Source organism: Filicampus tigris, chromosome 1, assembly GCF_054856515.1.
Source record: "Filicampus tigris isolate MCC_2025a chromosome 1, RoL_Ftig_1.0, whole genome shotgun sequence".
In the NCBI taxonomy this organism is placed as follows: Eukaryota; Metazoa; Chordata; class Actinopteri; order Syngnathiformes; family Syngnathidae; genus Filicampus; species Filicampus tigris.
The window spans coordinates 888,580-903,519 of NC_141217.1; the positions used below are offsets into that span (position 1 = coordinate 888,580).

Sequence of the window (14,940 nt, forward strand, 5' to 3'; positions counted from 1 at the left end):
TAGCCTATTGTTAACTAATGGATGCGCATTGGATGATGTTGCAAGGTTATTCTTTGTTTGTGTTGTTGCAGACCACAATAAATAGACGTGTCAAGTGGAATACTGGCCTGTGTTCTCTGACAGGATCAACCACATCCATACCTTGCCACTCTAAAATAGAGTCAGCTGGAGACATCATACCAATCATATGATCCTCTCCGTTTTACTTCACATTATATGCAGTTCATAGAATTTTGCAGCCCGAGTCAACCAGAAAATTGTTTCCAGTTTGGAAGGAGAAACGCAAATGTTCCACTGATCTTGTTTCACAAGACGGACAGCGGCTTCTTCTCGGGTCATAAGCGGAAGTGACGTACGAGTTGCCTTGAAAAAGTATCAGTAGTGTACTTTATTTTTCATTTAGTAACTCGGAATATAAAAACACACTAGCCAGGGGGTGACAAACAGGGGCAAAGAATTAGATTACAGAAATATAAAGCGTGGCATCATCAGCAGGCTCGAAGGACCTGATCCAATCTGGACATTTTAGCAAAATTTCAGTGAACATTCTATCAGTCCGGCCCTCGGCTTGTCGCAATTTTTTTTTGTTTGGCCCTCCGTCCCGACAGCCTCAGCAGTCAAAGAATCATGCCTCTTTGGTGTTTCATTCCCGGTTTACGCATGCTAGGTGTGTCAGAAGTCTATGCATTACATACACATGTATTTTCATAGACATGAACAAGATGAGCCTATGCTAACGATTAGCCATCACGATTAGCATTTGCGATAGCGATTATTATGTTCAGTCAACAACCTACAATCATCCACAAGTCAGCTCATATATAAATGTCATTACACACAATTGTCTTAGTTAGTTTCAGACGATGGTTGAACAAGAATGAACCACAAACAGGCAGACATGCTAACGATTAGCGATTGCGATTAGCATTAGCGATAGTGATTAGTATGTTCAGTCAACAACACAGTACAATCATCCACAATTAAGCTCCTATATAAATGTTGCATGTTCATTACACACAATTGTCTAAGTTATTTACAGACGATGGTTGAACAAGAATGAACCACAAACAGGCACTATATAAATTAACAAAACAGTTTTTTTTTTTTTTAGAAAATACCTGTACATATTTTTGTCAAAATAATAGACATTGAATAATTTCCCGCGGCACACTTGATGATCCCCCAGGGCACACTGGTTGAGAATCACTGCACTAGAGATCATAGCTGGGCTGGGATGGAGGGGAGCAGCAGCAGTAAAGCTAGCTGGCCAGTATTAGCTGCTGTCGCATCATTTACATTAGCAGCTTGCTGGCTGCCCTACGCAGCTGCCTCTTCAGGCTCGTGCGCAGCTGGATGGCTTAAGAAGGCAGACTGAAAAATGGGAGCAATGGAGGGAGGGACTTTTTTGGAGGACTTGGAATGGAATTCGAGCATCTTGAATGTGCCTAGCTGAATTTGAACACATAGCTAGCCAAAGGCGAAGGCCAACCACCGGGCCGCAGGCCACTTTGGATCGGGCCGCACAGATGAAAGAAAGAGAAAAGAAAAGTACAGTACTCTCTGATTATTTATTATCCGAGGCTGAAAAACATTTTATTTTGAAAAGTGACTAGATTCTCGCTGTTACATCCATCTGCGACTGACTCTTAACGCATGTCAAGTTGTCTCCGTTGCGCAGACGTGGGTAGAGTAGCCAAAAATTGTACTCAAGTAAAAGTACTGTTATTTCAGAATAATATGACTTAAGTTGAAGTAAAAAGTAGTCATCCAAATAATTACTTGAGTAAAAGTAAAAAGGTACTTGGTGAAAAAAACACTCAAGTCCTGAGTAACTGTAGAGTCTCATATATTTTTTATTTTTTTAAAAACAACCATTCATTCAGATGAAAATACTAAAATAATCATCTTCAGGCAAATTAAAGTCAATCCAATCAATAAAATGAATTACATTTAATTAAAAAAATAACTGAAAATAATCCTAAGGTAAATTCAAGTACTTTAATCAACAAAATAATTATGGTATAAATAAAATAAATAAATTAAGCATAAGTATCACAAAATTTCAGCCCCTGTACTTTTTTTTAACAGGCTCCGCAGGCAGAACAATAAAGTAGCCCATGAACTTGTATAAACTGTGTGTGTGTTTGCGTGTGTTTTAGTCTGTGTATGTGACAAAACATGCAAAAACAAACATTTTTCCCAATGAACCTCCTCTTCTGTGTCTGCATTGCTGCGTGACATTTTCGATCCGTTTCATCCGAAAACAACTTTCCCGCAGCTTAAGTTGAATATGATCACGTGACAAGACTGCAGGGCTATACGGATACGTTTGTTTGGTGAAACATGGTAGAGCCTGGCGCAGGTCTCTGACAAAGTAAATGTGCCTTTCCCAAAGAGAAAGAGAGCGAAAGAGAGAGAAAGAGAGAGAGAGAGAGAGAAAGAGAGAGACAGAGAGAGAGAGAGAGAGAGAGAGAGAGAGAAACACGTAAGCGGAGTGGATTTAAGTAACAGGTTCAATGTAGCCTAATGTAGCAAAGTAAGGGTACAGTTTCTTCTTCACAAATCTACTCAAATAAAAGTTAAAAGTATTGTAGGAGCCATATTTCTTGAGTTTTATATTTTGGATAGCCCCTTTAATTGCTAACACTTTATGTTGCATTTCGGACATTTATGATGGTTAAATGTTTTGTTCATATGCACAACTGGGTCTACGCCCCTTCCCAGCATTCCCGTTTCCCGACACTATATCTGTCCCAGTAATCACGCGGTAGGTGTGTCTTTGCCAGGTAGTGGCGCAACAAATGTTTGAGTTTGCCATATGCTGCCGTTCTTCTTTATCATTTATTTGTCTCTCAAACGCATGCCATTGGGGCTGCAAGCAAGTTTTGTTTAAACAATACTGTGAACGTGAAGATCGCACCACAACATTGATCAATTAAAGTTGGACTATAGGAGGAGCGTCAGACTGCTTAAAGAGCCTGGAAGCACCAAGGCGAGGTTGGTCAATTTATTTAAATTAACCATCTGCCTTCACAAGTATAGTGATTTAAAACTACTCATAGAAGTACAAAATTTCCCAAAACTTACTCAAGTAAATGGAGTAAATGTACTCGTTACTACCCACCGCTGCCGTTGCCTAATGGTAATATTAAATGCACAAGCTAGCAAATGAGTAAAATAAATAGACACATTTGGAAAGTTTTGTTTTTTAAGGTGCCAAGAAATTAAAATTTGGACCGGTCAAACGGCGATGCAAGACCGCTCATTTCGAGCCTTGTACAGCATCAAATTTAAGACCCAGATATCAAAATTGAATACTTTTTCAAGACTTTTTAAAGTGCCCCTAACATAACCTTTGCAGTGACGAAAACAAACATCCTCTGGACTCCCTAATACTGTATCAAAACACGTTTTCAAGAAATTCCACCTTGTTGTAGAATTACAGGCTCCAAAATGAAGATCACTGACAGTCTAGGATGAAACGAGCAGATTTGGGTGGGCGTGGCCAACGTGCAGCCGAGGTATGGACAGGGCATGCCTTCTCCATGTGCTTGTTTACACACTAAGTCTTTCAAGTCCGCACTTAACACTAAAACTTCCATAGCCTATTTTTTTAACCAGCCTACCTTGCGCTTCCATGGCTGGGTTTTTAACCCAGGGAGGGTGTGTGTCAGGGGATTAGTCGAGCTATTGTTATGTTAAAGTGTAGTAGCCCGAGAAGCCACCCCCTACTTTGCAATGTAATTAAACAACCCCCTCCCACCACTTCATTGACCATTTGTTTGGAAGAGAATCCTACATTTTGTAAGCTTCCCAGTATTGTAGTTGGGTACGTGCATGCTCGTTTTGCGTTGTTTGCGTTTTGCATTGTTCCCAAGATGACGGTTTTGCAAGAAATCATCACTTACGGGAGTTTTTGTGAGATTTATTGAACACAGAAAAAAAACATATCCACACATAATTAAAAAATATAACTTTGTCCCCATGCAGTGTGTGTGCGTGTTACAGAATGACAGTGCACTGTACGCATGCCCACGGCATTTGTGTTCTGCATGTTCCACACATATTTTTCACAGAGCACACATTGCTTGGTGGCATTATTGCTGTTGCAGTTGCGTATGACCTGGCACTTATTTTTTTTACCAGGGCTCGGGAAGCATTTCTGTCTGCTTCGCACCTATATAATGTTGAGCCAACTCCTGTGCGAGTTTCGCTAAGACGCTTGCCCGTCTCTCCTTCAGCCTGGTGCATGCCTGGTACAAAACATGTGCATTCAGTGCTGCGATGTCGATCATGTTGTAGAACACGGCGACTGGCCAGCGCCGTGTTCCTCTTCGGACAGTGTATTCCCGCACCCAGAGCTGGGAACTTGACCATTTTTGCCGGTCCGGCCGCGACCCTCCACCCTTGATTTGGGTACCCTTCCGGCCGCAACCCTCCGCCCATATTCATAAACATTGTCGGCCCCCTCCCCATTCTGCCCCCGACCCAAAAAAAAAAAAAAAGCCTCCGTGATTGACGTCGCTGCGGGAGAGACAGAGGCTTTTTAAGGATCATTAGCTGGCTAATTTACTATTCGAACCCGCTGTGGACACACTTCAAATGCGCCAGTAGTATTTACCCAACTGCGTGCTTCCTTGCATTGCGAGCCCCGGGGTTGGGGTTTGTCATATTGTATAATTATTTGGGTCCAATAATTATAGAGAAGAGTCGTAGAAGAAGACGTCGCAGAAGTCGTAGTCAAGTTACTTATTTATTTTGCACACTTCTCCTCCTTCCCGGCCTTCAAAATAAAAGCATACCAGCAAACCACTATACAATGCAGGTTTGCTATGGCGTATTTCCGGAAGTAGTGAACGCCGGAAAAAGTGCATGAACTCCACCTTGATGTGCTAGCGTCTGAATATACATACTCGTGGACACAAATTGTTTTGAAACAAGTCGGGGCGGCGTCGCTTCAAAAAGACAGCGACAACAATGCATATCGCGCCTGCTAGAACCATAAAGGGATGACTAGACGATGCATTTAATTTTATTGCGAAAACGATCTGAAAGGTGGCGGCTAAGGGAGAACGTCGGTGAGTAGCTTGTTTACTTTGAGTGATTGGACTTTGCAGCAGCAGCAACGACCTGCGTGGCTCATCCGTTTCTGTGAGGGAAACTGTCATCGCAACATGTGAGACAGCAACGTGCGCTCAATCGTGTTTGTATTTCCTCATTGTCACATCACGTAACCCGCGCCTCCCACCTGCAGCTGGGGTACACCATTCCAAGAGGGGGCGGAGGGGCAATACCATAATCCCTATAACAGCAGTTGTCGCTCGCGCAGACGCAGGAGTAGAAAGAATCCTAAAAAGAAGCCTTTCACCGAGTAGGATGAGATGATTTTTGGCTGCCTCGCGAGTACGTCACACGCATGAGGGACGATTAGTGGGCCAGACTAAAATCAACTTCCGGCCATGCTTAGTCCAGCCATTTTAAAAAAATTGTTACCCCCCCACCACCCGCCCCAAAAATGGGCATCCGGCTGGGCCGGAGGGTCCGACCGGTCCGGCCCAGGGATGGATTGCCCAGCTCTGCCCGCACCATCTGGTCCATCACGTCGACGCCGCTCTTTGTGGTGTTGTAGAGGGTGATGGTATTTTGGCTGTTGCCACGACACCAACCAACGCCTTTTGCCATAGGCGTGACTCAGCCACCTCCACTGCCTTTTCTGCCTTCCACTTCCTTCCTGTCCTCACTTCAATCCCTGGTGGCACCTTGCAGTCACTGGAGTCTCTGTACTGCAGGGCTTCTCGTGTGCGTGCCACCTTGAATTCTTCAGTGAGCCCACTGAAGGGTAGCTGCAGGGTGTTACTTGTCCCGTACAGGGCAGCGCTGTTGAGGCTGTGAGGAAGACTCGGCCATCTCAGCAAGAAGCGGCTTATCTTCCTTTCAAAGGACTCCACCATTGTTACTGGGACTGCATACACAAGGAGAGGCCACAGGACTCTAGGAAGGATGGACTGCTGGTAGATCCAGGCTTTAAATCTACCACGCAGGACAGACTTGTCCACCTTAGTGAGCCACCCTCCAAGCTCTTCAGTGGACTTCTGGATAGCAGCAGAGTCTTTCAAGCTGGAGTCAAAGAGCTTTCCCAGGCTCTTGACTGGTTGCTCCGTAATCGATGGTATTGCCATTCCTGAGATTGAGAATCTGAATTTGTCCACCACTTTCCCCTTCTTCAGTACCATAGACCTTGATTTAGCGGGCTTGAAACTCATCCTGGCCCAAATGAGCCTCTCCAATCCCTGCAAGATCCACCTGCTCCCTGGGACTGATGTTGTGATGGTAAGGTCATCCATGTAGGCTCTTATGGGGGGCTGTTGAACACCTGATCTGAATAGGGGCCCTCTGCATTCCACCTCAGCAGCCTTTACCACCATGTTCATAGCCTATTCAGCACTGGGTAATCTCATCTCATCTGCCTTTTTGATAGGTGCCTCTGTCGGGAGTGTGCCACTATGCCAACAGAAGCAGAGAATATTTGCTGTCGGGAAATATCCATGGCATCATTCCACTACGATTCTGAATACAAATTTACTATTTTTATCATACCTCAATATTATACTTACCATTCAAAAATACCATGAGGTCATGAGAAGACTTCATGAAGTTGAAAGAGAGTTGCAGTGTATAGTTGACCATCCAGGATTGGACCCTGTCTGCCTGAATGTGTACTCATTACAAAATGCTATGCAGATTTACAGAGCAGATTACGGGCCACTGCACTATGGACAATTCACCAGTAAAATATGTTTTAAGAAGGATTTAATTTACAGTCTTAAGAATAAATAACAAAATTGTAAGAACAAAAAGCAGATATTAGTAACAGAAATGAGTGGAATTAAAATTAATCATGTGATAACCACACTGAAAAGAATAATTTATTGTAGTCGTTTCCGATATCTGGCATATCGTTTTTTATGAGCTGGTCCCGGGGACTCCTTGGGTGCACAATCAGGGTGGTTATTCCAGCGTGTGTGGTCCTTCGCTCTGAATTTCCGTAGGACGACAGCCAGTACACCTGATTCAAATGGGCCCTCGTCTCAACCTGGACACATAGCTGGCAACAACCTTCTCCTTGTCGGGCCTCTCATACTGGGCTAAGAGGTCCTCAGGCACAGGGATGGCCTACATTGCATCAGTGTATGGCAAGGGATTAGTAAAGACTTCATCAAAAATTAGGTCCATCAAGTCTTCAACATAGCCTGTAACATACAACAAGGACAAATATCTTTGGTTAAATTGTGTTTATTTTTGTGTTGTGTCTTTCTATATATTTCATGTACATAGAGATAAATACATTTAAATCCCAAAACCCTTACCATACGTTGACTTGGTTTGGCGCTGCACTCCCCCTGAAGTGCTTTTGGAAAGGAAAGTTTAAAGCGAGGCACACCTTCGTTTGTCTCTGCCTGTGGTTGGTCAGCATTTTCATTGTAATGCATTTAGGCCAGATACAGCCTGAAGCATTAGGAAAATGTGTGAATAATAGTAATAATGAATACAATTGGAATCACAAGTGTCATATATACACATTTTTTTTTACCTGCATAGCATTCCAATGAAGGGAAAGACAACGACATGGAAACATCATTTTAGAAAATAATATCTTTTATAGTACAATATGATCTCAGGTGGAATTCACTGTAGCTGTGTAGTTGTCTGCATTGGTAATATACCTGCTTGGAGCCATTTGTTTTTGTCCGTTGTCTTGTGGATTTCATGCTCACAAATTGGGTAAACAGGATCCTCGTGTGTATGGATGTTTTGCACGCGGTTCCGAATCATATTCCACCTTGCAATTCTCTCTGGACCAGATGTACAGGAAGTTGCAGTCCAGTAGATGTGGTTGTTGATGCTCTTCATCCACTTTTTGAGTTTTTCGGAGCCCTTCGTCTAGCTGATCACATCCAGTTTCTTTGCAATTCCTACAGTGAGAGAAACATACAATCCGTTTAGTAAAATAACAAGCCATTTTTGCACTACCATGTAGGATGGAGTTTGGGTAATGATATCGGTGGCATAGTTCTGGACCATTTGGAAAAAATGAGATTTGAGTTACAACTATCCACATGGCAGATGACATGTCTGTTCACAAGGAATTAGGTGGTGTTTGGTGTGGGGTAGGTGTTGAAACGGTTCATGTTGCACATGAGGAAGTGGGCTGAGTGGGTGGTGTTATTGATGTCTTATTGGAATTATAAAGTGCTGTCAAGGATGATACCCAGGCGCTTAACCTGTGAGGAAGGGAAACCTGAAGCATTATCAAGAGACGGGAAATCTAAAAACCTTTTGCCATGTGCCCGACAGCATAGTAGTGTGTTGTATTTATTTGTCCCGTACCGATACGGTACGGTTCGGTGCACGTAGTCACACGATGAATACGTCTGATGGGAAAAACAAAAGTCAATGCCTGAGACCAAGTGACTGCCACATTTGTTGTTCGGGGAAGAAATACATCAAAACCAATGTTGAAGAAAAATGGCGAGCGCAGGAGAAAGCATGGAGTTAGATGACCCGTCTGCACTATAGAAATCAGCCGTTTGTATAGTGTATTGTATAATCACCCGGGAACATTTCGGCTTCCGTACGGCAGCAATAGAGTGCGAGGCTGCAAGCGGTGGAGCGAACAAGAACTGTGTCGACGTTGTTCGATCTCCATGCGGTATGTTGCAGGTAGCACTTCAAACATGCTAACACATGTAAGACAGTATCACCCCAATACAGTTGCCGGCAGTCGAAAAAAGAAAGCCACTCAACACCAACAATTTATCCCCGCTACTTTTAAGCAGCCTGGAGATGTGAAAGCAGACAGAGATATTAGTAGCAATCGGCATATACATAGCAACATCGATGCACCCATATGCCTTAGTCAAGGAGCCGGGCTTGAAATGTTTATTAAATGTGCTGGAGCCCCATTACAACGTTCCATCCCTGGCGCATATTAACATATACAATCACACAAGAGCCGTGGTGGAACATGAGCTGTCCTCTACTGCGCCGTAACTAAGAAAGGGGCGTTTCCTGTGTTTAATCGTATTATTATTATTATTATTATTATTGTTATTTATGAACAATCCTAATGCACAAGTTTTTATTCTATTTTGTGCTTTTATAACAGGGACGTTTTTTTGCTTTATAACAAATTGAATTGTAATCTGCTCTCTGTTAAAACTAAATTTGTATATACTAAATTTGATAGATAGATAGATAGATAGATAGATAGATAGATAGATAGATAGATAGATAGATAGATAGATAGATAGATAGATATAGATAGTGTCGGATGGCGTGCGCCACGTCAGGTGAAATGATGGTACAAATAAGACGTTATGGGACAGGAATTACAATTGTCTTGGAACTGCAATTTCAAATTTGGACACCAGGGATCGCCAGAGCAGGCCAGGCCTTAAGCAGAATATACTTTAGATACCAAGTCAAGTTCAATGAAGTACTTATGTATAAGAATGTAATACTGATCTTATCAAGATTATATTACAATGACAAAGACAAATTGATGAAAAGCATGTTATGATACAAATGTCTTTGACTGAGATTAAGTTTTATTCTTAAAGCAATACAGTGTGATTACTGTGCTAGGTTTTTCTTTTGAACAACCTTTTTCTTTGAACAAATGTTGTAAATCATTAGAAACATGCATGTTATCTTACTTAGAATAGATATTGCTTGTAACAGCGATTAAGGATAATTAGCCCATGTGTATTATCACGTGTATAGAAAAGTCATTGTCATACGTATTGTTTACATGAGAGATTGACTGTAACAATGTTTGTATGAACATTATTTTATGTTTATTTGCTTGGGCATAAGAAGTGAAATGTATTTTGTCAAAAGTCTAACTTTGTGAACCATTGAACAAGAACAAAATGTTCTTTGTTGCGAGGCCCCTAACGGAAAACAGATGGCCAGCAACTCAAAAAGGGAAACAACGCCCTTTTTCGGCAATGATACTATGATTTCTCGGAAAAAGCAGAACAAGAAACAGATGGCCAGCAGTTCGAGAAGAACAACGCCTTTTCTCGGGAGTAGGAGTAAATGTTGCCATGTTTTTTGCAAAACATTAAGTAAATAGATGCTGACTGGCTGGAAAGTCCCAACCACAAGGGACTTTCCATTTGTTCAGGACTTTCCACATTTACTGGAATGTTCCATGCTCTCATTGCTTGTGAGACGAGGTTATAAAAGCCAGCGTCTCGAAGCAACAGTGCTCTTTCTCAACCAAAAGGCGTTTGGTGCAGAAGTGTGTGTAAGACGTCTTCGATGGAGGAAGAAAAACTTTTGCCTCTTTTTTCCACTTGGCAACTTTTGCTCAGCCGAAAGGACTATCTTCTTTCTTCTTCTTTTTGGACATCTCTAAATTATAACAATGATAAGGTAAATCTCTGGAAGAGACACACGATTGTGCAGATAGATTGAGCCAGTCGAGCGTCTTTTAATTCTTCGCTTTCCCCAAATTATCTTGTCAATAATTAGACTTTATGTATTTTTAAGACTGATCACCTTGAAGTTCACCTAAATTAGACTTAGTATTTAATCGCATTTAACCAATTTTATCATCACTATTTACCATCCGTACAATTTTAGTGTTTATTACAATTTTACTTTCTATCAAAGATTGTAACTTTTTGATGACTTAATCTACTTGGGACTTTTTCTGTAATAATTCAAACGTGTGATTTATCTGATTACTGATTATATTCCACGTAAAACTGGAGTGATTATTGATTGATAATCATTGTTTGAATAATTACTATTTTCATTAAATCTCTTAAAATTGTATCTATCTTTGTCATTCTTATTATTATTTATATCCACTCAACCTTCTTATGTGGAAGTACAGTTACCCCCTCACCACCGGGCATAGTGTTATTGAAAAGTAATAGTTACTCCGGCTTAATTAATTAACAAATCTGAGGGGTTCTAACAAGAACACCTAAACCTTCCTAGGTCGATAACAAATGCAATTGATTCAAGGGATAGAGCTGCTGTGAAAAGAAAGTGTTCGTTTTATTCTCTTTTATTCCAAGAGGTTACTCTTAAAGAAGACATAAATGAATTAAAATCGGATTGATTGGCTTTCTATAACTCGGGCAGTTAGAAACCTAGGCGAATCTATCTCGACACCGACTTAAAGAGCTCCCGTCCCCTCGCGTGACCGCATTAGAGCGGGCGAGGGAAAAGGAGAGTTCTGACCCTTTGAACGGAGATTTGGCATAGGGACCTTTCCCGATTGGTACCTCGGGTAAGCGGAATCTGACATGTGGCGCCCAACGTGGGGCTTTATCGATTTATTACGTAAAATTGGGAATCGATCAGAGCCCTAAAAGAACCCGGGTAGGCATTTTATCAAGTGTTGGGCACGAAAACTTGTAAAACGCTTGACCTTGAGCTGGCACAAAAATAGTCTCTTTGAGGAACAGTGTTTCCCGGAAAATAACTTTTTGTTAAAAGTCTAGAGCGGACTCGTGGCAAAAAGATAGAACTGTTTTGAGTCAGAGAAACGGCGACCAGTCACCCGAAGTTGTTTCACACGCTAGTGTGAGTGTGAAAAGACCATTCTAGAGTGAATGGGCCTGAGCCGCGACCTGCTGCTCTGGTCGGCGGTGAAGGTAATGATAGTGTTCCTTACAGAGTGAGCTGCAAGGCATGCTATGCGAAAGGGGGCTGTGTCAAGGGATTGCGTCATCCCTTGGGTGGCAAGAAGTAGAATCTTCGAGTGGGACATTAAAACAACAGAACAACTGACAGAGGAACAGTTGTGCAAGAAGCTTGCAGAGGAAGCAGCTATCGAATTGTTTAAGACAATTTGGAAGCAAACTATTTAATCCGTTTTAATGATAAACTACACTTTGACTTATTTTGGTTTTCCATTTTGGGCGCGTTTACCTATAGTTTTTGTAGCTTACATTAGATTTCCAACTTTGGCTCATATTCCTTATTCCGTTTTGTCGTATTGCAGCGTTCCCTTAGACATTTACCGTCCCTTTTCCCTAATTGCCGACATAGGCGTTCCCTTTTTTCCTTTTTCCTCTCCAACCCCTAGTCCCCTACAATTCCTTTTTACCTTTTTGAACAAATTTGGAAGACTTTTGTGAGCAACAACTACAAGGGAGAAACACCCTTTTTGGACTGTTTTTCTTTTACCTCAAGTGTTGGACTAATTTTGATTTTTCTTTCAAGAACTGGATTATAACCCATTTTGGATTACTCCTGTTTTTGTTGGACTAATTTGATTTTACAAGCTTGAGGCAAACGCCTTGATGAGCTTTCTGGAACATTGGATAAATTTGAATTTTTATTTCAACATCTGAATTTTAACCTACCTTGGATTACTCCTGACAATTGTGGGATTAATCTTGGTCTATTTGACCTGCTGCAAGGACAAAACCAGAGTAAAAACTACACAAGCTACAACCGTTGGAGCAACGACTTGTGTATCAAGAAGTCCCCTTGCCCCCTACCAAAGTGAGCATCCCACCGTTTAGAAGAGAAGATCAACCGTCGAGGACAGAATTACACGCTCGAGGTGATTTTCCTGTGTGTGAGAAGCAACGCAACATAAAGTGACACTGAGTAACCAGGAGCTGCAGTACGTCCCTAAACAAGAGCGCAAAGGAAGGCTTCGGAAATAAGCAGCTCCACTCCTACAACTACAACCAAGCAAGGCAGGCTTACGAATACGCTATAGAACAGCAAAGCGGGCTTACGAATACGCTATAGTACAGCAAAGCGGGCTTACGAATACGCTATAGTATAGCAAAGCGGGCTACAGAACACACAAGTTACAGATTATAATAGCTAAAGAAAAATGGCTACTAGTATGGAAAATGCAAATGACCTCCCGGGTCCCTCCGGACCGAGGATGGGAGGATTTGCAAACCAACCTATAGAACAACACAATTTGCCAGTAAGACTAGTAATATATGAAGGAGGCCTAGGCCAATGGCCACCCGGAAAGAAGAGGATATTGGAAACCTGTAACCCATCCATCCCCCCAGATGAGCTCCCAAACAGGGTGAAAGAAGCCATCGAAAGAAATTGCCTCTTTTGTATAGAAAGGCCTGAAGGAACAGGCTTGATGACAATAATAGTGAATCACCCTAAATCGGGTCAGTCCAGAAGAGAAATCGAACAATGGATGGGATGGTGGATGCAGATGTTAAAAACGTATAACGTGGTGGAACTCATCAGCACGGACCACACGTGGGATCCAATGGTGGTGATGTTAGCAAGCATAACAGAAATAGAATGCGAATTGACAGACCAAAAGACAAAGGCGGCACCACAATATCACGAAATCCAAGAACAAATAGAAAGAGTGAAAGCCCTTGTGGAAAGCAAAAGAGAACAAGCCATCATCACAGTTAGTGAAAATGAAGATGATGACGATATGGAATTAACATCGGTGGAAAGCCGCGACAAGCAAGCGAAAGGGCAGATTATGCTACAACAAATGAGTCCCCTGATTAGAACAGGGCCTCTACCGCCTTTATCAAAAGAAACAACCAAGAAATGTAATGTCGGAAACGGGATAGTAATGTGCCACTGCGTAGGGGACCCTTGGAAAATCGTAGGGGATGCCCTAGTAGTGCTCACAGACGAAAAGTATAGACCACATAGCAAGAGGTTCCGAGCAAACTTGATGTTGTTTGCTCGAGAAGAATATGTAAGAGAGCTACAAGAAGTAATACAAGATAGAGACTCGGGTTGGAATGAAGGAGCCCAAGTCGTGACAACCAGCGGCGGAAAATCGACCTATTACATGATAGTCCATGTTCACATGGAGAAATGGACGACAACCAACGAACAAACCCAGCACTTGGGAAAAATGACAAAACCTTTAGAAAGCGGCATAGACAGGGCTATAGAAAAAGGAGCGTTGAGGATAGTGATAGATGTAAACGGAATAAAATCTGGAAAAATGTTATGAAAAGTGGCTGAAACGGTGGCTGTTGGAGCCTTCAGACTGCAAATTTCGACATTAGTAATATCAGTACATGGGACCGAATTTGTAGTAATATCAAAAGAACAAAGAGGGGAAAGGATAAATACAGCTATGGAGGGCCTGTTGATTCAGACGCTGCAGATATCCCAGACCCACCTGCAAATCCAACAGCAACACAAGACTAAGCCGAGAGACGCACCTCAACCAACCTTGCCCAGTGAGCCCTTTTTAGCCGACAATTCCAGCAGAAGCGAGTGACATGATGCAGAGCCCTGAGTCACCTGCTACTGGAATGGAAGTGGGAGAATATGAACCGACAGCACCAAGCGGAGGGACCCTGAGAAGGACCTCTCCCCCGCGAGCGGAACAGGAAAAGATCGGGAGCCCAAGAGCGCCTGTTGTGACATTCAGTCCCACTACATCCACTCCGAACGCGGAAGGTGACTCTTACCGGGACTTGCCCCCGCTGACACCCGTGAACAGACCAGACAGAAAAAGAAAATCATCACCACGGATTTAGGGAGACCCGTCAGGACCCGTGGTAACCTTGCCGGGATCCAAGGGTGAGAGAGGGGAGGACAGCGACCCAGATGTGGGAAACTGGGAGTTTGTGATATCCCCTACATCACCTGGACCTAACCCTGAGCAAGGCCCCGGAGAAGATGACCTGGTCTCGATATTATCGGACGCAGTCCCTACTGATCTGGATGATCGACCCCCTAAAGTAGTAAGAGGCGCAAAGCGTAAAGGAAACAAGAAACAACAACCAGTGCTCAACATCCATCAAGCTTCGCAAAGACTGGCCAGAGACCTACAGCTATGGTACGTGGAGACGAGAGACGGAAGGAAGGCTTGTATACCAGAAGCCGGACAGAAGGATTATCCATACCCAGCGGCCTGGCTGGAGAAGCTGGATGATGACGCAGTCC

The 14,940-nt window shown here is 42.7% G+C and overlaps 1 protein-coding gene across 17 annotated transcripts in view; it reads right to left on the reverse strand.

Annotated features, from left to right (window-relative positions):
- The window catches only part of plxnb3 (plexin B3), a 243,701-nt gene that overhangs the window by 14,576 nt on the left and 214,185 nt on the right, over positions 1-14,940 (reverse strand). For 2 of the 17 annotated variants that reach the window (XR_015088845.1, XR_015088843.1), the window contains one exon: positions 7,837-7,973. The exons of 13 other annotated variants lie outside the window; for them this stretch is intronic. The gene's annotated coding sequence lies outside the window, so the exon portion shown is untranslated. Of the gene's footprint in view, positions 1-6,901; positions 7,251-7,367; positions 7,507-7,724; positions 7,974-14,940 lie in introns of those variants that run through there. 2 more of the 17 variants (XR_015088842.1, XR_015088844.1) reach the window with 2 other exon arrangements.